We start from the raw sequence: 26,473 nt of genomic DNA, 5'->3' as shown, positions 1-26,473 counted from the left end.
CAGTGTTTAGTTTTTGAATATACTTCCTTAAATAGGTTTTGAGGACACCGATTTAGTTAGTACTGAGTTTCTAATCACAGAAATTTTGGGCACCATGGCCTAAAAAGAATGGAAAAAAATCATGACATCAAAAGAGAACAGAAGACACACATACAGACACAGTTTGGTGTAGGAATACATTCAACTCAACAGGGAATGGGAGATAATTTGTGCAAAGGAAAAAGGGAGAGGGAAAGGAGACTCAAGGAGGGATTAGTCATAAGCAAAACAAACTTCTCTTGGAGGGTGGGTCTTAAAGGGGTTTAAAAGGAAAGAAAGCAAGCAATAATCTGTGATTGGCATCTATATGAAAAGAAAAGGGCATGTGAGCACTATATATAACATGGGGATGAGCTAGAGGCTTTTCTAGGAAGATAAGGGATAAAGGAAGGAAGAATGTCCATTATCATTATTCTTTTAATATAGTAATAGAAATGCTGGCTATTGAAATAAGTCAAGAAAAACATTTAAGGAAATAAACAGACAAGGAGGAAGCAAAATTCTCACTTTTGGCAAAGGATATGGTAGTTTACTTAGAAAGCTCTTGACTCAACTAAAATTAATAGAAATCATGAATAACTTCAGCAAAATCTCCATATATAAAGTCAGCTATCAAAATCACCAGTATTTCTGTGTATTATCAACAAAACTCAGCAGAAACAGAAAGAACTCCATTTAAAAGAGCTACAGAATGCAGAAAATACTTGCGTCTGCTTACCAAGATACACAAATAAAATCTATGTCACTCCAGCTACAAAACACTTTTTTAAAGAAATAAGTAGATCTAAATAACTGGAGAAATATTAACTGCTCATGAGTAGTCTAAAGCAACAGAATAAAAATACCTACATGAATATCCCATTAAGAAAGATCACTCGATCAGTGTAACAGACTAGTTAAATAACATGTAGGATGGGACTTCTTTTTCTGCTTTGAGTCCTGAACTCTCTGACAGACTGGAGAAGCCCATGGACTCCTTTTCAGAATAATGATTTTAAATGTAGAAAATAAAATATATAGCACTACAAAAGAAACCTTATAATGAAATATAATTATCAAAATATTGACCCCAGCTTAAGAACCCCAGATATAGAAGACAATTAATCTAATAGCTTCGTGTGTAAAAAAGCCAAAGACTCCAAGGAGCCAAGAGGGCAAAGACTCACTGTCAAACAAAAGCTGCTGGGGAAAAATAGGGATTTTACTATGTGTTCAGCGCAATACTAAGTACTGGGAAGACAATCCCTTGCCCAAGGAGTTTACATCCTAACAGGAGGAGATAATACATATAGAGGAATGATGGACAGGGCAAGGTGATCTGATCAGGGAGGTCACAGGGATGGGGAGTAATTTGTTCCATCCATTCTTGAAATGGTGGTGTTCATTTGATTGCTCTTTACAGAGCAAGAGGCATGGAGTGAGGATGGCCAGAGAGCAGCAGCTTAGGGTTCTAGGCCAAATTAGAAAAGGTGAAGGCTCTTCAATCAGAAGTCCAGGTCCCTAGGGCAATAAGTCAAGTGCTGGGTAGGACATAAAGTCTGAAGCACAAGAGGTGATACAAAATGGCTGTGCAACATGAATAAGATGTGCTCACTATCTATCCAGAAGTTTATATTCTACTTCTCTGGATCAGTAGTGTCAAAACTCAAATAAAAAGTGATCCAGCCTTGCTGGTTGAATATTGACTTATAAATCTACAAAGTAGTGTTAGCTATGCTGTACTGCATTTTTATTGATTTTTCTTTAAAATTTCCCAATTATGTTTTAATATGGTTCAGGCTACACTCTGGAGTTTTGCAGAGCAGGAGTCTGACATCTCTGCTCTCGAGTCTAGATCTAGAATGTTGCTTAAAAATGGTGGCTACAATTGGTATATGGCTGAATAAAGGAACATATCTCCCAAAGTCAAAAGTCAAGCCCCAATCTAGTGTAGCAATGGCAATGCGAACTGTGTTCAGAATCATTTGGGGCTATTGATTGGTGAAATGACTAATTAAATAACATAATGTTATTCACTCTAGGAAATGATGAATATGGAGGATAAAAAGAAACATGGAAAGACCTATGTGAACGGATATAAAGTAAAGCAAATAGAATTAGGAAAATAACATGCACAATGACTACAACAATATAAATGAAAAGAACTTAAGAAACACTGTTATCCAACTTGATCCCAAAGAAGAAAAGATAAAATGCATCTCTCTCACTTTTTGGCAAAACTGGAACAATTTGGCTACAGAATACTGCATATGCATTCACCCTTGGTCAATAATTTAGTGAATTTTGGTCAAAGGGCTTTTCCCTCCTATTTCTTTTTTTTTTAACTTTATTCCAAGGAATGGCTCTCTCCAGGAAGGGCCAAGGGAAAGATTTCAAATTGGAAATGAAAATCAAAAAAAATATTCAAAGACATCAATAAGAACATTTAAGGGGAAAACATGAATTACCTTGAACAATTTTGTTCTCTTCTGTAGGCCTCTGTTTCCTCATCTATAAAATGAAGAGTAAGGATTAGCTGAACGCCCAAGTCCCTTCTAGCTTTCACACTTTACAACAGCAACAACAATATACAACATTATATACAACCTGCAATAATAATTGCAACAACAGTTGCAACAATGCAATAGACTGTGTAGGATTAGAGGCAACATTCTTGGTTCCAATTCATATTACTTGCAAATATCATCTGTACTAATATTTGACAATAATAATCTCACATTTCTCTGCTACTTCAAAATTTTTAATATGCTATTATCATAACAGCCCCATGAAGTATGTAGTACGATTATTATTGTTCCTTTTACAGAGAGGGAAACTGAGGCTCAGGGCTTACAAATAGAATAATATGAGTCTGCCCAGCCATATGAAAGAAAGGCAAGGGGGAATAAAAAAGCTGTAGCTTGGGTGCTCAAGTCTTCTTGTTCATATCACATGAAGATAAGTTGAAGGAACCAGAGATGTTAAGCCTGAAGAAAAGAAGACTTAATAGGGACATGATAACAGAGTTTAAGTAAAGGGATTGTCAGGTGGTAAGGTCTGCTTGTTCTTCTAGGTCCTAGAGGGCAGAGATAGGAGCCTTAGGTAAAAGTCGCAAAAGGCAGATTGAACCAGATGAAGGAAAAAAGTGTACTAACAATTGAGGAATGGCTGAACAAACTATGGCACATGAATAGAATGGAATGCTATCATATTCTAAGTAATGATATAATAATGGAGCAGTTAACTTGCTTAATGGATAAAGCACTGAGTTTGGAACTATAAAGACTCATCTTCCCGAGTTCAAATGCACAAAAAAGACATTTACTAGCTATGTGACCCTGGGCAAGTCACTACATCCTGGTTGCCTCAGTTCCTTACCTATGAAAATGAACTGGAGAGGGAAATGGCAAACCATTTTAGTGCCTTTGCCAAGAAAAACCCAAATGGGATCACAAAGAATCCTCAAAATGACTGAACAACAATAAGTAATGATAAACAAAGAATTCAGAGAAACATGGGAAGACTTTTTTGTGAAATGATACAAAGTGAAAAAAAGAGTCTGAAAGAATAATAGGCAACATGATTGCAACAGTATAAATAATGGCAAAACAACACTGGTCCAAAACAACAAATCAATGCTGAATGCACATTGTCAAAGATAAAGAATGCATCCCTTCTTTCTCTCAAGAATCCATTTCAGGAAGTATACTTTGTAAGGATGCTTGTATGTTTCTTGGAAAGTGTCTATTGTTAAAATTAAATCTATCAATGTTAGTATTGTTGTTTTAATTTTAAGTAAAGATGTATACTCTATGATTTCATATCACCATTCCTTACAAAAGTTTACCTAGTATAAAAAGATGTACAAAGTTAATTCAAAAAAAGCTGATCTGGTAACTTTATAGCCATTAAATGCTTGATCTCCCGGCCAGAGACATGGCTGCCATTGTGGAATACAATCCCATTTAAAACACCATATAGAATAAAACCCCACTAATAAAATATTACAAAGGAGAGAAAAATATCTGTCCCACTGGTCCTGAAATGTCTACAATTCAATTTTGCTCCTTTTTAAGATGAACACAGTAACTGGGAGGGATAACCCATTAAAATAATTGTCATTCATTAACTCAGATTAGTTTGTTGTTTCCTAATGAGGCCCTGAAGAACCTGGACTCAGGTAGCTAAATACCGATGAGCTAAGAAGGTCAAGACAGGTCCTAAACAAAGCCAGGGGCTTGTTCGGGGTGGTCACTGTGGTAGGTTTCCTGGACAATCAGGGGTCAGGGAAGGGGTTAGAGGAAAAGGTTACTAGAAGAGGATAAGGATTAGTTTATGCTTATTTTATAATTCTGCCCAGGGCCCCTCCTAAATCACTGGATAACCTGGTTTTACAACTTGAAATTCCTGACAATTACATTAATTTCCACTTGTTCACAGACTTCCCTTTCACGTGTGCCTTGGCTTTGTCTTGTGCTTGCCCTGTCTCCCCTTGACATTCCAAAATAAGCTCCTTTGGGGATAGGGCCTTGTGTTTCCTCTCACACTGCATTTTTCTGAAGTACCCCGCAGATAGTTCAATTCAGTCACTAGTGACGACTGAACAATTGGCATTTAGGGATGGGATTTAAGCACCTGTGTTTTGTTTTGCAAAACCAATTTCATACCCATTTTTCCGGTCTCATTCCTCCAGCTTACCCAATTTGAGTCACCACAGACTAAATTTCATTACTACACTTAAATTGCCTGACATTGGACATTTAGTTCTATACACAGAATCCAGAGCTACAGGTAATCTGAGAGATCATCTAGTTTAACTCCTCCATTTTACAAAAAAAGGAAACTGAGGCCCAGAGAGGTTAAGTAAAGCCAAGCAAATGGTAAAGTCATATTGTACTGAAAAAAAAAACTGAGGCCATTTGTTAAAAGCTCCATCTTTGGCCCCCCTCCTCCTTTCATGACACTCAGATGCCTTTTGCCTCTACTCCTCCCCTTCACCCGAACTCTCATAAAGAGGTGACCCTTTTTTGCCAAAGTAAACTCTTCTTCCTGCATGAATGATCCCATTTGAACTCCTGTTCTCCAGTAGATTGTCTGCTATAATTATCATCTCCACTCTCACTTGTCTTCAATCTCTCCTTTTCTACTGGCTGATTCCCCAACGCCTATAAACATGCCCATGTATCTCCCATGTTCCAAACCTGAAACTTGATCTTTTTATTCCTGTTATCATCCCATATCTCTTTTGTGTCTAAATTCCTCAAGAAGGCCATCTATAATAGATGCCTCCACTTCCCCTCTTCTTCTTCTTCTTCTTCTTCTTCACTCTGTACAATAAAGCTTTTGACATCATCACTCAACTTTAAACTGCTCTCTCCAAAGTTCCCAGTGATGTTTTAATCACCAAATCCAAGGGCCTTAATTGAATTCTTATCCTTCTTGACCTTCCTGCAGTCTCTGACGCCCTCAATCACCCTCTTCTCCTTTATCTGAAGAGCCCTTATAAGCTCTTCTTCTAGGTTTTTAGGAGACTACTTTTTCTTGGTTTTCTTCCTACTAGTTATTCCTTATGAGTTTCCATTGGATCGTCATCCAGGTCACAACCACTAAATTTGAGGATCCCCTCTCCCTCTGTATCATTTCACTTGGTGATCTCATCAGCTCCCATGGATTCAGTTAACATATCTACGCTGATGATTCTCAAATCTACATATCCAGTCCTAACCTCTTTACTAATCTCCAATCCCAAATCTTCTACTACCTATTAGACATCTCAAATTGGATGTCCAGTAGCCATCTTAAACTCAATGCATCCAAACCAAAACTCATTATCTTTCCCCTCAAAACTCTTCCCACTCCTATTTTCCCAATATTCCAGAAAACAGAAATGAAAGGATTAAGTGACAGGTTTGGAGCATGGGAGATACATGGACATGTCTGCAGATGTTGGGGAATTATCCTAGAAAGGGAGAGCTTGAAGACAAGCGAGGGTGGGGATGATAGAGCAGAATATCCCTGTAGAGGATCCTCCCAGTTCTCCAGACTCACAACCTAGGGGGCATCCTGGATTCCTCACTTTCATCTCCTCATATCCAATTAGTTGCCAAGAGCCATTGATTTCTCAAATATGGCCTATTTCTTAGGTGTGGCCCCTTTCTCTCCTCTGACACCACTACCACCTCTGGGTGCAAATTCCCATCACCTTACTCCTTGACTATTGCAACAGCCTGCTGGTGGGTCTGCCTGACACAAATATCCCCCCCACTCTGCCACTTTGCCACAAAAGTGATTATCCTAAAGCGAAGGTCTGATGGTGTCACCCCTCTTACTTGATAAACTTCAATAGCTCCCCATTATCCCCAGGATCAAACACAAAATGGTTTTTGGTATTTGAAGCATTTCATAATCGGATTCTCCCAATCTTTCCAGTCTTTTTACAACTTACATTCTCCCAAACCCCAAGGACTCTGATTCAGTGACCCTGGCCTCCCAGCTGTGCCATGAACAAGACATGCCATCTCTTGGGTCTGGGCACTTTCTGAGGCCTAGAATCTTCACTTACTGGTTTCACTCACTTTTTTCAAGTCCTAACTGAAATCTAACCTTCTACAGGAAGCCTACCCCAATCCCTCTTATTTTCAGTGCCTTCTTTCTTTTAGTTATTTCTATTTATCCTATATAGAGTTTGTTTGTATATATTTGTTTGCTTATTGGCTCCCCCACTTAGATGATGATCTCCTTGAGGTCAGGGGATAGCTTTTCCCTTTGTATATTTAGCACTTAGAATAGGGAATGGTACACATAGTAGGTGATTAAAACATGCTTATGGACTAACAGTGACTAGGTCTTATGACTACAAGTCCAGTATTCTTTCCATTACCCCCAGCTGTCTTTCTTCACTGATCTCTTACCTGGCTAGCAGGGGCTCTCTCCATATTGGGAAGTGTTTCCATTATAGAATCACAGACTCTGTGATGCATCTAGTTCATCCTCTGTCCTGCAACTTTTGCCAACTGCCCCTCTGCAGGTAACGGAACAAGTCAAATTCCATTTCACAGACGACTTTTCAAATACCTACAGACTACAGACGCCACCACCCCCAAGCTTTCTTGTCTGCAAGTTAAACATCTCCATTTCCTTTCTCTGATTCATGTATGGCACAGCCTGAAGGCCTTTCACCAATCCTATGCTATGGGTTCTCCAGCTTAGCTATGTGATTCTTAAACATGTGGCACCTAGACAGGAATATAATCTTCTCGGTATGGTCTGATCCAGACAACAAACTAAGGAGCATTACTTTATTAAGCATTTATTACGTTCCAGGCACTGTGCTAAGATCCTGAGTGAGAAAAAGATAGGCAAATAGACAAAAAGAGGCAAATAGGCATAACACGTTCCCACCTTCCAGAAACTCTTCCAAATGATCTGAAGAATCTCTTAAATAAGACAGGTCTGCGATTGGGTTGTAGTGGAAATAACATGGCATTTGGAGCCTAAAGTTCCAATCTGGGTTCTGCTACTCACAACTTAAATGATAATGGGCTTGTTATTAAGCTGCAGAGTCTCAGTTTCTTTGTAAAAAAAAAAATAGAAAAAAAAGTTAGACTAGATGATCCTTAAGGAACTTTATTAAAACCCTACAATCTCAGTAGTTAGTGGTGATGGTGTAGGTATTACCCTCCCTGATACAAATGATAACCCCCCCCCCCAGTCTTTGAATGGCATGCTTCTTTAAAAAGGTGATAGCAATATTAGCATTGGAGAAAATAACTTTCTTTAAAATGGCTCAATCTAGAGTTCTATCCTCTTTCTTTGTCAGCCACTCATTATTTTTCCTGATAGAATCTCTCTCTATCTGGCTATTGTTTTACACCAAAAAGCACTGTTACCATCTGGAGACATTCACAAGTATTTTTGAAAATATTTTTTCTAAAAGCATGGAAAGACTTACACGAACTGAAGCCGAGTGAAGTGAGCAGAACCAAGAGGACATTGTACACCGTGTAACAGCAACTTTATCAACCATAATGGATGTGGCTCTTTTCAGCAATGAGATGACTCGGGCCAGTTCCAATAGATTTGGGATGGAAAGTACCATCTACATCCAGAGAGAGGATATGGGAATTGAGTGTTAATTGAAGCATAGTTTTTTATACCTTTTTGTTTGTGTGTTGCTTGTAAGTTGTTTTTTGTTCCTTTTGGTTTGATTTTTTCCTGCACAAAATGTTCAAATGTGGATATGTGTTTAAAAGGATAGCACATACTAAATCTATATCAGATTGCTTGCTGTCTTGGGGAAGGAGGGAGGTGAGAAAGGGAAGAAGAAAAAACTGGAACACAAAGTTTTACAAAAATGAATGTTGAAACTCTCTTTACATGTATTTGGAAAAATACAATACTATTGAGAAAAAAAGAACTGCAAAATCAGAACTGCAGAAAGGAAGATCACCAAAGATCACTCAAAAATCACTCAGATGGGGACTGAAAATCCCCTCTATACATACCATTGATGAGTGGTCAATTAGGCTCTGCTTGAAGATCTCTAGTAGCCTGTTCAACTTCAAGATAACTGGAATAAATGAATATGCATTTATTAAGAAAAAAATTTTTCTATTTTTGCAAATAAGACATCTATTCCCAATTTTGAATTGGAAAAGTGGCTTTCCCCACAATCGACCACAAGATGGCATCATGAACTAAACTACTACAGGGGCTTTATAAAAGGCCTTTGATGAAAAATTACAGTTGTACTGTTTGAAAAGATGATTGATTTCTCTCTGGGTCTATTTACTTAGTAAAGCACCGTTGCACGGAGCCTTCGGGGTGGCTGAACGTTAAGTCATTCCATGTTCGTTCCTGAATTTGGATGGGAGAAAATAGTGTCCTTGTTTTTCTGAAGTTGCTCAGGCCTTGCAACTTGCTGGATGAAGAAAAAAGCAAGCTGAGCAGGCCTGTGACTGTCATTTTAACAGACAGGTATTTCAGAGTAGACAGGAAAATGCTCTGGGAATCTGGCTTTCTTAAGGCTACCGCCAATAGATGGAAGAGGTTTTTCCACTCCATTTTTTCATTCTAGCACTGATTTTTTTTCCCTACTTAAATTTGGAATTAAAAAAAAAAAGCTTTATAAAGATCTGTACATGCATCTTTCAAAGCACAAACCTACATTTTGGATGCACTTTCAAACGCTAAATGAACAGGACATTTCAGTAGCCTATAGGTCTATTTATTTTAATTTTTGGAACTAACTTGAATCTGTGGGTCTTAATGGAAAATGTGAAAGATTTTATGCAAAACAGGTATAAACAAATCGGCCTTTCATAAATTCACTGGGTGTTGCTTTGAAATCTTTAAACGATTCCCCAGAATTCCTCCAAGGGATAATAATTTTTTTAAAAAAATCAAAACCAAGCCACACAGAAACACCAAATGGAAATGGGAAAAAGCTTCTTTGTCCTTTGCCCGAAGGTATCTGCCGATCTCTAAGGTCCCTCCCTGCTTCAACAGTCCTTGCTTCCATGAAGAGAAGAGCCTTCCAAAATGAAAATGACTACATTTGAAATATCCTACCAGCCCCAAATCAAGCCGACATGTTTTTTTTTTTTTAACTCTAAATAAAAGAAACCAGGCAGCTAGGTGGCAAAGTCAATAGAGCACTAGGTCTGGAATCGGAAGACCAGAGTTCAAATCTAGCCTCAAATACTGCCTAGGTAAGTCATTTAACCCTGTTTGCCTCAGTTTCCTGATCTGCAAAATAAGCCGGAGAAGGAAATGACAGCACTTGAGAATTTTTTTTCCCAAGAAAACATCTAACAGCATCATGAAGAGTTGGACACAACCAAACAACCATAAAAAAGAAATCAGAGTCTGTAGTCCCAAAATGCATTTCAAGCAGGATCAATCTGTGACAGTAGCTGCTTCTGCAAGGGATCACGATCAAAGGAGTCACCTTTGTCAGCACTTCCAAATTTACTGCATGACCCTATTACACACTGAAAACGGCTTGAGTACTTGGCATTGCCAAGTAGATCACCGTGTATCTCTTGCATAGGCTTTGGAAGTGCAGAGGATCTTAGAGAAGATCTAATCCAACCCTCTCCTTGGACAGAAGAATAAAACGGTTCCCAAACATGGGAAATGATTTGCTTAAGGTCATAGTATTAGTTAGGCAATAGTACGAGGATTCAAAATCCATATCTTCAGATGCCAAAACCACAGCTCTCAAATTAAACTGGGAATTATTACAACATATAGAGTGAATTACAGAGTATACGATGCCAGAATAAACAGGCGATCACCAGGGCCATTTTGTATTAGTTCTTGAAGTAACTACTGGCTATACTTGGATCTCTTTAGAATTTGACCCACTTCATTGTCACCTATAGATGAGAAAGCTTAGAAATATTATTTTGCTCACTCTAAAAGTCACTTTATGGTATAATGAAAAGAATGTTCAAATTGGAGCAAAAGAGATCTGGGTTCAAAACCTGCCTCTGATATTTGTTAGTTTTGACAGTGGTCAAGTCATTTCCCTCCACTCTCTGAGCCAATTTTCCCATCTCTAAAATGGGAATGATCATGTTTATACAATCCATTATCCAGGGCTGATGGGAGAATATGCTTTGTAAACCTTCAAACATTATTTAAATGTCAAACTGCTGTTACTTAAAATTATATTTTAAGTTAGTTTGTTCGTTCATTCCACAAACATTACTGAATTACTTTGCCAAAGGCTCTGTGCTGGTGTTGCCAGTAGACCGAGAAGTATGACACGATCCCTGACCTCAGAGATCTGCGGGTCTCATAAAGGGAGCCAAGGTACACCAAAAGTTAAATGATAATACAAGGCAACATAACCCTCTTCTCAGGTACAGCCAGATTCAGGGCACTGCTGGGATTGTATCAGTTCCTAACCACAACCAATCCATCTCTATGCCAGACAATATTAGATGACATGTATTTGAAAACAAAAGGCATTAATTAGAACAGACAAGAAATGAACTCAATCAGGTAATAAACAATCCCATCAACAGTTGCGATCATCCACAACACTAGGGTGACATTCCCCAAATCCCCATGGCATTTTTCCACATCACAAGAGAGCAAGACCACACTCATCCAAAGCTCCTCTGCTTAATGAGATTCCCTTGGTCTCAGATGTTTCTTTGGGTTAAAAGAACGCTAAAGTTAAAAAAAAAATCAAAATTTTTAAAGAACACTAAAGCAGCTCGCATTCTCTCAGGTAGGACCAGACAGGGAGCCAAGGCTGCTTGCTTTCCCTACAGCCAGGTTATCTTTTCTTTTGCATTCATCCTTACCACTGCCAGATAATCTCCACCAATAAATGAATCTCCTTTCAACCCCAAACACTGGGGGAAATAGAGAACACCACTATGCCTTCTAAAGCAGTATATGACAAATACAAGATAAGGAGTACAACTATTCTGAATTCAGTAGGTACAAGGAGTCTAAAGGAGAAAGAGATTTGTGTGACCTACAATGGTGAGGAAGGACTTCATTGGGAAGGAAGGACTTCAACTAGGCCCTCAAAGTTTCAGACCCACTGAGAAGGAAGATGGCATTCTGAGCTAGGGAAATGTTTTTTAAGAAAGGTGTTAAGAAAGGAATGTGAGGTCCTTGAGGACAGGGACTGTGCCTTGCTTCTTTATGCATTCCCAATGCTTAACATGGCATGTGGCACACAGGAGAAACTTAATAAATGCTTATTGACTATTCAGTAGATGGGTCCCAGGTAGAATACAGGGCATGGGGAACTGTCAAAAATCAAGATGGAAAGGTCCCTGCCTACGAAGTTTGAACTTTTATCATATAGGCAAGAGGAAAATGGTAGCTGCTATAAATTTATGACAAAACATAGTCATTTAAGATTGTCATAGTGGCCAGGAAATAAACATTAAGGCTACTGCAACACAGCTGGTATGAGGGATTTGGGCTAGACCATTTGTGGGACAGACGAGAGAGAGATTAAAGTATCTTCAAGTTTTGTGAAGGCTACTGAATATTTATTCTAGGAAACATCAGAAGGAATTGGTCCAGCCAGACCTCAGGATCTGGGCTGAGACCAGAGGTCTCCGAAGAGAGAGTGGTAAGAGAAAGGTATAGAGTTTTCCCTCTCAGCAATAGCTCTAGTGGCTTTAGACCATGTTCTAGGTCTTGACTAAGGAAATGCATCAGTTGTGTCCCTTCATCTAGATTAAGGAGATCCCCTCCTTTTCATGCTGAGGAGACATGGAAACATCTGTGGTAGAGAAAAACCCAAACCAACTCCTCTAGGGTGATTTGGGACTCGGTCTCCATGACCTTTCCCAAATGGAGCGGGACTGCTTATATGAAGAGCTCGATATTATCAGTCACAGCCAGGATCCCAACTAACCTACTCCTGGACTGAAACAGCCACACAGTTCATTCAGGGGAGCAAGTCTCTTCAATAAATGTTTCTAATTGAAAAAAATACATATACTTCTGGGGAAAACACTCATTGGAAGTAGGCTTTGCTGATGGGCTTGGCTTTACCCAAAACTCCCATCTCCTCAAGAAGGAAAACCACAGATGCTGGAGAATATTGTCTGGTAAACAATTCATTGGGGTTGTGCCTACTATAATCACATGGAATAGAATCAATCTCCATGGGGCTGTTCTTTGAGCAAAGCTCCGTCTGAGCCAGGAGCTACTCTCTAATTGAAAAGATAATTACGTCCTTTAAGTGCTTTGTACTCTAAGGAGTCTTAGTCTCAAGACACCATTTAGTTTACAGGGACAATAAGGGAGATCCCTTTTGAAGACTCACTTAGTGGCTGGACAGATTTCCCTTACCTGCAAAGATGCCAATGACTTGCGATGTGGGGAACCCAACCGGCGAGCCAAAACCAGAGCGACAAGGGCTATGAAAGTCATGCTGTGGATGATACTAGAGAGGAAGATGATAGAAGATTAGAGAGTAGATTATGTCATCTCTGGTAGAGATCATCTCACCCGAACCCCTAATTTGATAATCCCTTTGGGCCCAGAGAGGGAAAGTGATTTGCCGAAGGTCACACAGGAAATTAATAACAGAACCTGGATGAGAATGTGGGGCTCCTGACTCAGAGGTATCACTCTTATGTGGGCAGCAGCTGAAAACGAAGCCAGTGAGCCAGTCAACTGGCCTACCCTCTGCCAAGTGCTGGGCAGGGCCAATAAAATGAAGGGTTTTCACTGTCAAGCAGCATGAGCGTGCATTTGAAGATCTTCTGAGGTGTACCGAGTTAAAGTGGGAGTTGGTATGGACTTCAATCCCCTATGGCTTTTCTGATTGAGGCAACTGATAATGCAGACTAGGGCAGGTCTGGATCTGCCTTGAAACCTGATGAGGCCAACTATTAAATCAAAGCATCTTGGGACATCTCTTTTGCAAGTCACAGCTGACTAAAATGTATGCCCGTTCTGGGACATAGCTACTCGGCTGAAGGTCTGCTCCCTGCTCATGTGACACAGTGAGGATGATTATCTAGAGATAAAAGAGCAGACTTAGAAAAACATGCTGACCACAAGTCTCTGCATCAGCTACCAAAGAAGCGAGAGACAGAGATGAAGAGGACTCTGTCCAATGCCCCTCAAAGAGGGTAGATATGGATTAACTATCAGAAGAGTATTTGGTACAAACACAAACATCATTCGCAACTCTAATCCAAAGAAGAAATTCTGCTTTTCCTCTAAAACACTTGGAAATTAGGACTATGGAATCATCATTTCTTGAGAAAGACATTTACTCTAAGAGAACGACTAATGTTTACAGGGTAAGGCAAGATCTGGGCCCTATCCCATGCACGCAACCAAGGTATTCCCTTCACCTTGTGAAATGCTCCCATCTGACAGTCTCACCAGCAAGATGACATACTTTGCTGTCTACTAGGTTATCGGAGCTAATCCACAGGGCGGCCCTGCATCTAGTTTGGTTAAGAGGTCACCTATAGAGTATAATTGGAGATCCTCCCTCCCAATGGGGCCCCATCTAATTGCAGTGGCATTGGCCTCCCCTCCCACCAGGACCACCCTGAAATCACCACTATTCAAGGAATTGATGTCTTAGATAACAAAGGCAGTGGCTCTTGGTCTCTGTTCAAAGCAGGGCAGGGTAGAGAAAATCTTCTACCTGGATGTGTTGGGCACTGCTAATGCAGGGATTAGTTTGTTGAATACCCCAGGAAGCAGAGAGAGCCCAAGGAGACAGGGCAATTTCCTCAGAACAATATAGCAGGTGAGAAGAGGAGCAGGGTATGGCGACCCTAAGTCGTAGGGGAGGGAGCACATGTCTTGGGGGATGGATGGAGCATTAAATGAAACAGGACAGGCCACTGGAATACTCGCCTGAGGAGCATGGGGCTAACAAAATATAGAGAGGGCAAAACTGGACTCCATCACCATTTCCCCTAAGGCTAGCTCCCTTTTCTTGGGGTCTGGAGCTAGAGGAGCCCTTAGGCTTCACTTAATAGAGGATAAAGCTGAGGCCCGGGGCCAAGAGCCAAACCAAGTGCCTCTGACTACAAAACACTACCAGCCAAGACTACGGAAGTAAGACTAGAAGCTTGGCGGAGCTTGGTCACTCCGGGCTGACGGGACCGATTCGTGCCAATCTATTCACACCACATTCATATCAGTGGTAGGGCACCGAGAGGATATGGCAGCATGGCTAATGTCACCGCAAGTAGGAAAAGAAACTCAGAGTTCTAACTATCCTCTCCTCAATAAATCATATTCTCAAATGAACATAGCTAGGAAGAGTTATATGATACAGAACATCGTTACAGATAATTAACACCTTCTAGTACCTGAGACGTGCTTAGGTCCAATTTAAGTGAAAACAGAGTGAAGAAAATCCTAGATGACCTCTAAGCTTCTCTCCAACTCTAGAATTCTAGGATTCATCAGCATATATGGGAGAACCACCTGCACTAAGGAGAGAAGATGCCACTTGCCCCTACTCTTCTCCTCCTCCCCAGCCCATTCTGAGCTCTAGAACATGTCCATTTAAGGAAAACCAGAATGACTGACTACCTTGTGTGCCTTCCACAGACCCCTCTTGGACATCTCTGGACACCATCACCTACCCATTGCTCCCATCTGGGTAAGTTAGAGGTTGATAAAGTATTCAAGGCCATTGGGATTATTAGTAAATTAATTTAATTAAGAGTGGGAAAGCCTACGAAACACTAAGCTATCTTATGAACAGGCAGATGATAGCAGACACTGTGTGGTAGAACTACAGTATTCATCTCTATCTAAATGGAGGTATTATAGTACCACTGCTTCCCTGGGCTCCCACTGGGTGATTGCCCAGGCAAGCCTAGAGTTCTGGGAATGAGGAAAAGCAATGCTGTGGAAAGACTCCAAGAATCCAAGTTCTTGTTTCGCACCTTGGCTTCCAAGGAGAGCTCAAGGGAAGACTGCTGCCGAACTAGCATTCAATCCTCGTGGGTGGAACTATAAGAGCTCCCTGGTGAAACATCCTGCAGAACCTCCTGGAAGCAGCTCTAATAAGCTCAAAGAAGTGTTTTTTCCTCCCCATCAAGGTCGGGTGATCTACAATGTGTCAGACCGAGGAGAGAGGGGGATCACTTGTCACAATCGTAGAAATGTTAGTCATGCGACTGCAACCCCAACCCTAGATAAGAAAACACTATGAACAGTTTGCTGTGAACCAATAACCCATTTTGGAACAGGGCTGACTTGAGCAATGACATCATAGCAGCAAAGCATTCCTATAATTATGGAGCTAGAAAGACCAGGGAGTATTAGGAAAGAATGAGCAGGCCAGTCGGGACAGAGCACAGGGTAGATGCAGATGGGTAACAAGTAGTGGGAGAGAAGGATGATAAGGTCATAATAAATGCGACCTGACATCTGGGGATCTAACTCATTTGAAAAAGGTTTCACTGGAACAGCCAACAAAAGCAAGTCCATAATCCCTAAGGAGCAGGGATTGGGTATCTAGAGGGACAAACGCCATGTTGCTGAACAGCTCGGCAAAGTGTCATGCTGAAAAGCCAGACCATCCCAACAACTTCAGAAACCTGCTCTTTTCACAAGAAACTGCTTTCCATGACGTTGGCCATGAAGTAGATAGCACAGAGCTTCAGCAATAAGCTCCAAGCATCATACTTGTCAGACTGATGCAGAAGAGATCAGACACAAAATCTGATGTCTGGCATTTCAAGCCCATCACGACCCAGCCCCAACCTACCTTTTGTATGTAGTACTCCCTTTCAGGCCCTCTAATTCTGTTTGTTCATAGACCTCATCTGGACTGGCTTTCCTTCTTGCCCAAAATCTACTCCCCCCTTTTCTCCACCTGTTAGGATTTCAAGAAAACTCAGCTCAAGCTTTCAACGTGAAGCCTTTCCTGGCCCTCTCAGCTACTAATCATCTCTCTCAAAATGGCCTCATATTTAATGTGTATGTATACATCATACAATTACATATGAACACATCTCCTCCAACAGAATGTAAGCTCCACAAGGGCAGAGATAACTGGACTTTTGTCTTTGTACCCCCCAATACCTAGTACAGTGCCTGGCACCTAAGTGCTTAGTAAATGCTTGGTGACTTAAGGTTTAGGGAGCTGTGGATCGATTGGAGAAATTGATACAAGTGTTGGGAATGCTAGTCTCCGCCTCTTTTACAAAACCAACCCAACTGGTCTAGCCAATGTCGAGTCCTCTTGCCTCTCAAATTCCATGGAGTTTAATGCCAGATAAAGCATACAAGTCATAATCACAGACTGCCTCGGACTCACTCTAATAAGAGTCTCAGATCTTGGGTTTGTCTTTTATGTCCCGTCTCTCTGGCAAAAATCAAAACTTCCTGAGAGCAGGGACTACATCTCAGGAAGCATTACACTCATCTTTATGAACTATATCCTAAGTACTCTTCCACAGTAGCTAGCACAGGCTCCCATAAGACATGTTCAATAAGTGTTTATGGATGATGACTCTGGGAACATTAGGTGAGTAAAATAATAGGAAAGTCATTTTAGTCTTAGAGCTGGAAGGGACCCTAAAGATTGGAATCGCACCCTACCCAGGTGACACTGGGCAAGTCACATAGCCTTTCCAACCTCGGTTTCCTCTTCTGTAAAGAGAGGGTTGGACTAGATGTCCTCTGCAATTCCTTTCAGCTCTAAACCAAAGATATTCCGATGAAGCCTCCCACTTTTCACAAATGAGAAGAGTCAAGTCTAAGGTCCAACAGCTACTTATCATCAACAATCTGCTGTAATATTCACGCAATAAAAAAAAATCACATTTCTTCTGGGATTGAAAAATGTTCCATCTCGCTCTCCTTACTTTTAAGTCAACAAGGTGGTGGTAGTCTTTTTTAAATTTTGGTGGGCCATTTGTAACAAAATTGGTCTTGGGGCAGACTACCCATAAGCTTGAGAAACTAAAAATCTCTTTACCTCAGTCCTACAGAGAGATCTCACAGAGCCGCTTTTGAGTGAAAAATGCACCAACATATTGCACATATTGTGGGCGAGGGCAGGAAGTGTGGGGGGAGGCCTTCAGAACATTACCTGCGTGTGAACTATAGCATTCTCTGGGCTGCCTCAAACCCAAAGAATTCCTTTTGAAAATAAGCTGGGGGCAGAGGATCTGCCCCATCCTGAAAGGCCCAAGATATGCTTGTGCATGAGCACACCCGGCCGGAAAGAACTTCATGGTCCTCCAACCCTTTGATATTGGGATAACAGGATGATCTTTGGAAATGTGGTCCTAAGTCCGGAACACTGTTTAAATTATTTTAGTCTTGTATTTATATAACATGGACTTTTATGCTTTTATTATTAAAGTTATAAGCAGAGGGTTTTTTTTTTGTGTGTGTGTGTGTGAGAGAGAGAGGGGGAGAGAGGAGGGAGAGGAAGAGGGAGAAAGAGAGGAAGAGGGAGAGGGAAGAGAGAGGAGTGGGGGAAAGGGAAAGGGAGAGAGAGGGAGAAGGTGAAGGAGAGGGGGAGAGAGGAAGAGGGAAGAGACAGAGACAGAGACTGGCACAGAGAGAGAGAGACGGGCACATAGGGAGAGAAAGACAGGCACACAGGGAGAGAAATACGGGCACACAGGGAGAGAAAGACAGGCACACAGAGAAAGACAGGCACACAGAGAAAGACGGGCACACAGAGAGAGAAAGACGGGCACACAAAGAGAGGTATGGGCAGAGAGAGAGAGAGACAGACATACACACACAGATACACACAGAGGGGGAGAGGTAGGAAAAGAAGAAAGGAGGGAGACAGAGACAGACAGACAGACAGACTCTGCTGACAGACTCTGTGAAGCCTAGATATGCCCTTCTTGGAATTATCTTTCTAACTGTATAGAATAAAATATGATTATAAATGAAACCAATTATATCAAAACAGTTATCAAATCTATATATGTAGCTCTATATACACAGGCACATATATACACCTGTCTGGGCATATATACATACACACATGTGCATACACATACCATAGTATCCGTGTACATACATATCTACATGTATATGTATATCTACAGCTAAAAGAGGCTTAAATCATGGGCAAAGTTTGGCCCAAATCCACCCCCTTTATTCCCCTACAAGGGGGAGTTGAAGCTTCAGCTTCTTGTGTACAGTCAGCTGGGGGCATGCCTAGTACTACTCACAATTAAATAAAACATCTTAGTCGAGTCAAACCTCCCTGCTGATAGTAAAGTTACCTTGTACAAGATTTTTGGGTGCTCTGTTGCCAAAATGTGCACTTGAGAATGCATCTCATTTTGGACAGTAGAATAACAGTCAGATCCTACTTAGCTGCATGTTTTCTCGGGGTGGTCATAAGCTGACATGGGAGGCTGCGTGGTAGAGCAGCGAGTGCTACATTTGGAAGCAGAAGACCTGGGTTCAAATCCCAGATCTGCCACTTACTAGCTTTCCCGGGTCCATTTCCCATCTGGGTCTTCACTGCCCCCTCTATAAAATGATGTACCCGGGTTAGACATCTTCCAAGGTTCCCACCAGCTCCAGAACCACAAACCTCTGAGCTACAGGACGACACTGCTAAGACTCGATCCTAATGCGGTCATGCAAAGTCTGCCTGGCTGACTCCATTTGTAGCTAGCAGCTTCCTTAAAATGATAATTAATTTGTTAATCCTCCCCTGCCCTGTACCCCTAACTCTGCGCCTAAATCTCACACCACGTGCTTACCTTTGGCATTCGAACTTGTCCTTCTCATAGCATGTCATGTTTTGGAGAAATGAGAGGAAGTGCCCAGAGAAATGAAAACCTGAAAGACAGAGGGTTAGTTGATCCTTTATACAACAGCATATTTTAAAGATAAGTTAATATCTCTGGTTCAGAATGTTTTGACAACTAAGGAATAGGGTTACTAACAAAAGTCAATCTTGATGAAAGCATTTATTCTAAGAATTTTTCTATATCTCCATGCCCCCATCTGCATAGTCTGACCTTTCTCAGCTTGAATTTTGATTTGGATAGGGAAAGGAACCTTAAAAATAATTTAGGCCTACTCCAAAGCTTTTTCGGTTGTCTAGTTGTCCATGTATGCAGAGGCCCGTTCATCCGACTCGGTAATAAATATCAAAAACAAAAGGACATCATTTCATCTTCTGGATATATAGGTGGACAGGCTAAGCGAGTTCATTTGTACATGATAGATTTTTTTTCTTCTTTTCTAAACTCTTCTAAAAAAGTGCTATTTACACCATAATGCTACCTCCCATTCACAAGAAAAATTTTATCTGAGAATCACCGTTTCCCTACAAGGGCAGGCCTGACCTTAGATCTGTCCTACCTCAGGTACCAACTCCTTCCTGAAGCTGTCTCCCAGATCCTTGTCTCCTTCGTGCTCCTCAGGGGGAAATATAAGCTCCTCCCCAAAGTGCACACAGCAAGTTATCTAGATCTCTTCCTTTCTCCCTCTTCTTACTTTGACAGTATTTTCTTGCATGTTCTCCTCTGATTAGATTAGTTACAAGCATTAAGTATCTCTCACACGCCACGTGCCAAGGAGACAAAAATCACAAGCAAACCTCCTCTGCTCTCAAGGAGCTTACCTTCCATCTTTGACAATGAGGTCTGTGTTACATATGTATCTTCATATCCCCAGTAATGAACACTGTACCCTTATGCACAGATGGTGCTTAATACATGTTGGGTCAATTAACTAACTGTTTCTGGGCCTCGGTTTTTTCCTCTATAAAATGAAGAAGTTGGATCAGACCGTTTTTAAGGTGTCTTTCAGGATTAACATTACACAACTGGGTAAAACTCAAGCAGAGTCCGGTATGGCCTTCACAAGGAGACACCAGGGACCACAGCAAGGCCATAATTGTGGTCTTGGCCATTCACCGGTGATATGATTATTGTATATTATTCAGAGGGGAGATAGGAAGTCGAGGACTTCCAGGTGGCATCATACCTTACCAAAAAGCAAGGTAGTTGAACACCTCACTAAGAAGATATAGGGGAAATAAGAAGGGTCTCATCCTAGCAGGCTCCTTTAAGATGTAACCTCCACATAAAGATGGGGATACTGTACTTAATGACGAGGCTAAAATAACTTGGGCACTGAAATCTGAGAAACATACTCAGATACCTCTATGAAAGGTGGCAAAGAGCAGTCTAGCTGGGTAGGAGGGTTTCAATTCACTTCCAAACACATAAATTCTAGTGTCATTTCCTTACCATAGACAGCAAATCATTTGGTGTATGTTTTAAGCAGAGATGAGGCTCTCTACATTGTACCATTTGATCTACTCTAACATTTTCCATTTCAAATATTTTGGGAGGGGGTGTTGTTAGTGAATTTAGTGGATTTTGAATTTGGTGGAATTTCATACATCCCCAGAAGTCGGAAAATCAAACTAATTGTTTTTATTATAATCAAGTTATAATGTCCCCAGACAAGAAAAACAAATTTCAACTAAATTAGTCATCATGTCACACCTCCTTTTCCACATAGCTGTCTTTTCTTCATAGATCTATATGATGCTTGCTTTCCTTCTGTTTTTAAGCATTAGCTTTATGCAATAGCTTGTAAAAACGGATGACAGATTTAAAGATACATTTAGAGGAACTTTCTAAACACTCAAGTTGCATCAAGGCTTTTAATGTTTCCAGGTGTCTAGGTTCAGTAAACTTCCTTCCTCCCTCCTGAACCACCTTTCTTGGGTGTTTTCAACTACTTCCTGTATTTGGTATCTTAAGAGATGAAAACTCACAAACCAGAGTGTTCAGTTTCTTTTATATCTTTAAATACAGATAACCTCAATCAAAAATCTAGCCCCTGAATTCAAGGAGCAATTTTCAAGAACAGGTCAAGCTTCTATTTTTTTCCACTGTCTTTGGTTTGTCTCTCTAAAAGTTACATCGAAAAGTTTTTGGATGTCTGAACTCTACTTTTTTGGAAGCAGTCAACCATCAGTATCATCCTTGCCCATCACCCTTGCCAGTTAAATGCCTCACATGACCGAATCCCAGGTGTTCTAATTCCAAGTTCATCATGCTTTCTACTATGGCCAATCAACAAAATTGAGAAACCCAAAAAGATTTGTATGATCAGATGCAGAGTGCTTTTACAAAACTAAGACTCAAATCTATGTGATTACAGTAACATAAAAGAAAACTTACAAACTTATAAAACATATATTAAAAACAACTTTGAAAGTCTATTGAACTTTAATTAACCAGTCACGACTTCACTGATATAAAGAAACATTTTACAGGCTAGAAGTGCAGACCGAGATGTGCATTTTCAAACATGGTCAACGTCTTGTTTTGTTTGATCATATCTATGGGCCTCTAATTTGATTGTGTGTGGGGGTAGGGAAGGATGAATTTATGAGTAGCAATAGAGATAAAAAAAATGACAGAAGCACTCAAAATATTTTTAAATACAATGAAGAAAAAAGTTCAAAAGGGAATACAAAGAACATTTTTGTTACAATCATGCTGAATTATTTACACTCTTAAAAAAGTATAGAATAGGAACTCTTGGTTTCATATACAATTCTTTTTGTTCCCCTTTGTACAATGAAATGTTCATGTTTGTTGATGCTTAAGTTCATAATAAAAAGGAAATTTTAGGAAAGAAATGAAAGAAAAACATTTAATTTCTTTGAGCCTCATTGCCTTTATCTGTTTTACAATAAAAGAGATTCAATTATATCTGAGGTACTTCCAGGTTATTCTGGCAATCAAGCTCCCCTATGCTGAGCTTTGTAAAACACAGTCCATCATAAGTTAACCATTGTTATGAGTGTTGTAGTAGTTATTATTTTCTTAGATTAGTATCTATTTGCAACACTTGCTCTGTGGTAGCCTCTGCTTAACCAGGCTCAGTGTTAATTCAGTGACGTTAATGATTGACCACATCCACACTCAAAATGAAGTAGTCATTGAGTGAAGGTGTAATTCCTTGAAAGGAAGCAAGTATGACACTGTATATGGAATCTGAGTGCCAACTGAAGAAAGAGGCCCTCTGTTTAGTCTTTTGTACTTTCCTAAAAGTGGTAAAGTTATGAGTCCAAGAGACAAATAGAAGAGCATTTCAATTGCCACGTCCCTTGATTGTTCCTGCCCAAAGCAAAGAGGAGGGCTGAGGAACTTCTAGAAAAAGAAACGGGTTTGCCACAGAGGAAGGATTCATCATCCATGAGCGACCTCTTGGTACTTAGCTGGCCCCTCATCATGTCACTCTGTCCACGCTCAGAAGTTTTTGTAGCACAGTGGAACTCTGCCAGGGCTCCCACTCCACAGATTAACTTTCATGCACTCCAGGCTCTGAGCCTCTGGGCCACACACACACACACACACACACACACACACAAACCCAACTGAATAAGACAAGTAAGGATTCCCTGTCTCTCTCCTCAGTGGTGGGCTTTTGAAAATATCTAAATCGCTGAGATCATTGACCTAAAATACCATTTGGCCAAAATGTGACATAGCCACAGGCCCCAGATATTTGTGCTGTCCCAGGAGTTATCAATCCTTTACTAAACGATCACTGGACATTTCTTACTTTCCCGTTCTTGTTCTCCCCCATTCCCAAAGCAAATGTCAAATCCCTTTCACTGAAATGAACAGCTGCAGGATAAGAATATGATGCTATAGATGGGATGTGACTGTAATATAATAAGTCTGGCCTTTTGACAAACACCCAAGAATGGAGACAGCCAAACGAGTGCCGTTCCATTTGGAGGCCATATACGTATGCCAACAATGTTGTTGCCACTGTTCAGAACGCATTTGAAAACCTTCTTTGGAAAATGTATTTTCTTCTCAGAATTTCCCCCAAACCTTCCTCCTTCTCTACAGAAACAACCATCTACCCACACTATCAATTTGAAAGTGTCATACTTTCACATATGGATGAAAAATTTTCAGTTTATCTTGGCCCAATCCAATAAGCATTTATCAAGCACCAACTACATGAGACATTTTGCTAGGAACAGAAAGACTAAGAGAAACTGGAAGTCCACGTGGGTCCTTGAGAATCCATGTGGATTTGTGAAGTGAGCATTTCCAATACAGAAATGCATTGACTGCATTAGGATTTTAAATATTCTCTGTTTCTCAAGTAGTTTACCCTCAGAGTCTTTCCATCAGCTTTGAGTTTTCTGTGCAGCAAAAACACTGGTGGCAAGGTACTTGAAAACTTCAACTTGTAGAAAATGGTAAACAAGCTATGTATAATGGTATTCAGCATGCAGACTACTTACTTTAGATATCAGCATCCTTCCTACTTGAAGATCAGGCTCTTGACAATGATCCAGGTAGGTGTAGGTATGTCCAAAGAGACAGTCTTTGCGCAGCTAGGCCAAGAAAATACCACTTCTTTGATGTGTGGTTACTACAGTTGTTTAAGTAACTCAGCCCAGCTTGCTGTCTCTTGGTCAAGGAATCTGCACCAAAACTTTGCACAAAAACAGTCGCCCCATTTTTGGGTGTGTGTCTGGCTGGCTTTTCTAGGGCTGGCAGTTCCTTACACACTCCAGAGATTCCAAGCATTATGTCTCTGTGGGTTCTGCCCTCCTCTGTTTGTGACCATCCTACTCTTGGGCCTTGGTGAAACGCTCCCAATTCCATAGGTTAAAGGCTGAGTCAAAGAAGGTCTCAGAAATAATCACTCTCTCTGGGTTTCTGGCTTCGTCTCTCTGTCTTCAAAAAATGCTTAATTACCATCAGACCCAACCTTTACCTAGCTCATTGTCTACCCCTGTTCATGGGACTCTCCATACCATCCCACCTGCCCACCCACCCATCCCATCCAGTCAGCCAAAAGATCACCAGAGTAGAGATGCTCAGAGATCTTTCTGGATAGGAAGCCTTGAAAGAGGTAAGCCCTGAAGAATGTTATTCTGAATAAATTTTCTACCTACTTAAGGTCATGAGGTGTTTGTAAATTGGGGCAGAGTTAAAAAAGAACTCCATTTCATGATTTAAGCTGTTTTTGAAATTAGGTTCATATAACAGTAATAAATGTCGAACAATTAAAATCTCTCTGTGTGTCTATAATCAATTTGATCCAGTACTGACCTCAAGAACTTAGTGACATGAACATTGGGCTTACATACACCATCTGATGTAGCTACATCACAGACTATAGTAGTTTAACAACACTTTCTTATTCTGAAACTTTTGTTACATTTCTCAAACTATTCTGTGGTCTGAGTGTTAATGAGAAAAGTAAGATCAGCTTTGCTAACTCACATATTATACATTAAATCTTTCAAACTTAGTAACTTTCCATGAGTTATTAAATTATATATATATACACACACACACACACACACACACACACACACACACACACACACCCATTCACTAGAAGGTATTGTTATAGTTGTTAAGTCATTTCAGTCAGGTCTGACTTTTTATGAATCCATTTAGGGTATTCTTGACAAAGAAAATGGAGTGATTTACAATTTCTTTCTCTAGTTCGTCTTGCAGATGAGAAACTGAGGCAAACAGGGTTAAGCTATTTGCTAGGGTCTCACAACTATTTAAGTATGAGGGCAAATTTGAACTCACATCTTCGTGACTCCAGGGTCAGTGCTCTATCCATTGCAGAGCCACCTAGTGGCCTATCAGGTACCGTCCTGGGCACTAAAGATGAAATTATAAACAGTCCCTGCTCTCACAACTAACTACAAGGCAGAATACAGAAAGTGCAAAAAAGATAGATGCAAAGTGCTCTGGGGAGTTTAAGCAGAGATCCCATAAAACCAGTGGGAAAGTCAAGGAAGGCTTCCCAGAAGAGGTGATACCCGAGTTGGGCCTTGAAGGAAGGCAATGATGCTAGAATGAGGGAATGATCCTTAAGGATGGCAGATAGCATGAGGAGAAGCGCAGAGAAAAGAAGAGAGGGGAACAAAAATAGGCAAGGTCAGAAGGTGGCATTTGGGAGCCACCTACAAGAAGGCAAAAGGGCCAGCATCTGGATGTGCCTTACAAACAAATGTCTATAATTATTTTAACACTAGTTTAAAAATATGAAATACAAAATATGAGTCTAAAACAAAGGCAACAGAAGAACTCTGTACTTTTATGCTCTTATCAACATTTCATGGAAAATTACTAGTCCTTGACAAGATTCTGAACACTAAGATTTTTACTATTGGTTCTACTACAAATAATACCGAGCAAAAGAAAGTCTTTTGTTTACAACAAACAGGAAGGGGTTAGAAGAAAAGGGAAAAGGAGAAACTGAACAAGTAAAATGTAGCAGAGTAGACAAAAAAGAGTTCTGGCGACTTAGAGAGAAGTGAATTCAAAACCAGCTTCACATAGTTAACTCTCGAAACCAACCCAACCCAAAACAACCTTTACAGAGATCTTCCTCCAGCCCTGTGAGCTTGGCAGAAGAAGGATTCTTAATCCCCACTGAGCCCTAGAGAGATGATCAAACAGCTTAGCCAAGGTTATTCAGCCAGAACTCCAAGACCCTGACACCAAGTCCAGAAGTCACCGAGTCACACTCCCTCCTCCCTCCAGGATGGTGAGGAGGACAGAACTAAGCCACTGGGGATGGAGCGCATTTCATAACAACTAGTATGAATACAGAGCCTACTATGTGCCAAGCACTGTGATGAGTGATTTACAAAGATTATCTCATTTGATACCGACTTTCCGAGGCCACAGGCCAACCCTGAATTCAGCTATAGTCATGCTGGCCAGCTTTTGACGTGTGGAGAAAGAAAAAAACAATACCAACTGCTAATAAATGAATGATAAAATGAGTTGTAAATAATCTCTTTCGATTTAACAGCTATGTTTCCTTGGACCAGCAGAATTCAGTCCATCTCCTCAAACTTCTCTATTTACATTTCCTTCTGAATATTATTGTTTACCATTCTATTTACTGTTTCCATAACACTATCTGTTTCAGTTAGTCTATTTACATATTTCACTCTATT

The 26,473-nt window shown here is 40.5% G+C and overlaps 1 long non-coding RNA gene across 1 annotated transcript in view; it reads right to left on the bottom strand.

Annotated features, from left to right (window-relative positions):
- Positions 1-8,528: 8,528 nt before the first annotated feature.
- The window catches only part of LOC116420255, a 30,673-nt gene continuing 12,728 nt past the window's right edge, over positions 8,529-26,473 (bottom strand). Inside the window, exons 2-4 of the long non-coding RNA XR_004230556.1 lie at positions 19,239-19,317; positions 12,853-12,946; positions 8,529-8,587 (exon numbers count right to left, since the gene is read on the bottom strand). This is a non-coding gene — a long non-coding RNA (uncharacterized LOC116420255). The remainder of the gene's footprint in view (positions 8,588-12,852; positions 12,947-19,238; positions 19,318-26,473) is intronic.

This window comes from Sarcophilus harrisii, chromosome X (genome assembly GCF_902635505.1).
Source record: "Sarcophilus harrisii chromosome X, mSarHar1.11, whole genome shotgun sequence".
Lineage (NCBI taxonomy): Eukaryota > Metazoa > Chordata > Mammalia > Dasyuromorphia > Dasyuridae > Sarcophilus > Sarcophilus harrisii.
Note: the sequence above shows the minus strand (reverse complement) of the source record. Positions and strands in the feature narration are given on the sequence as shown.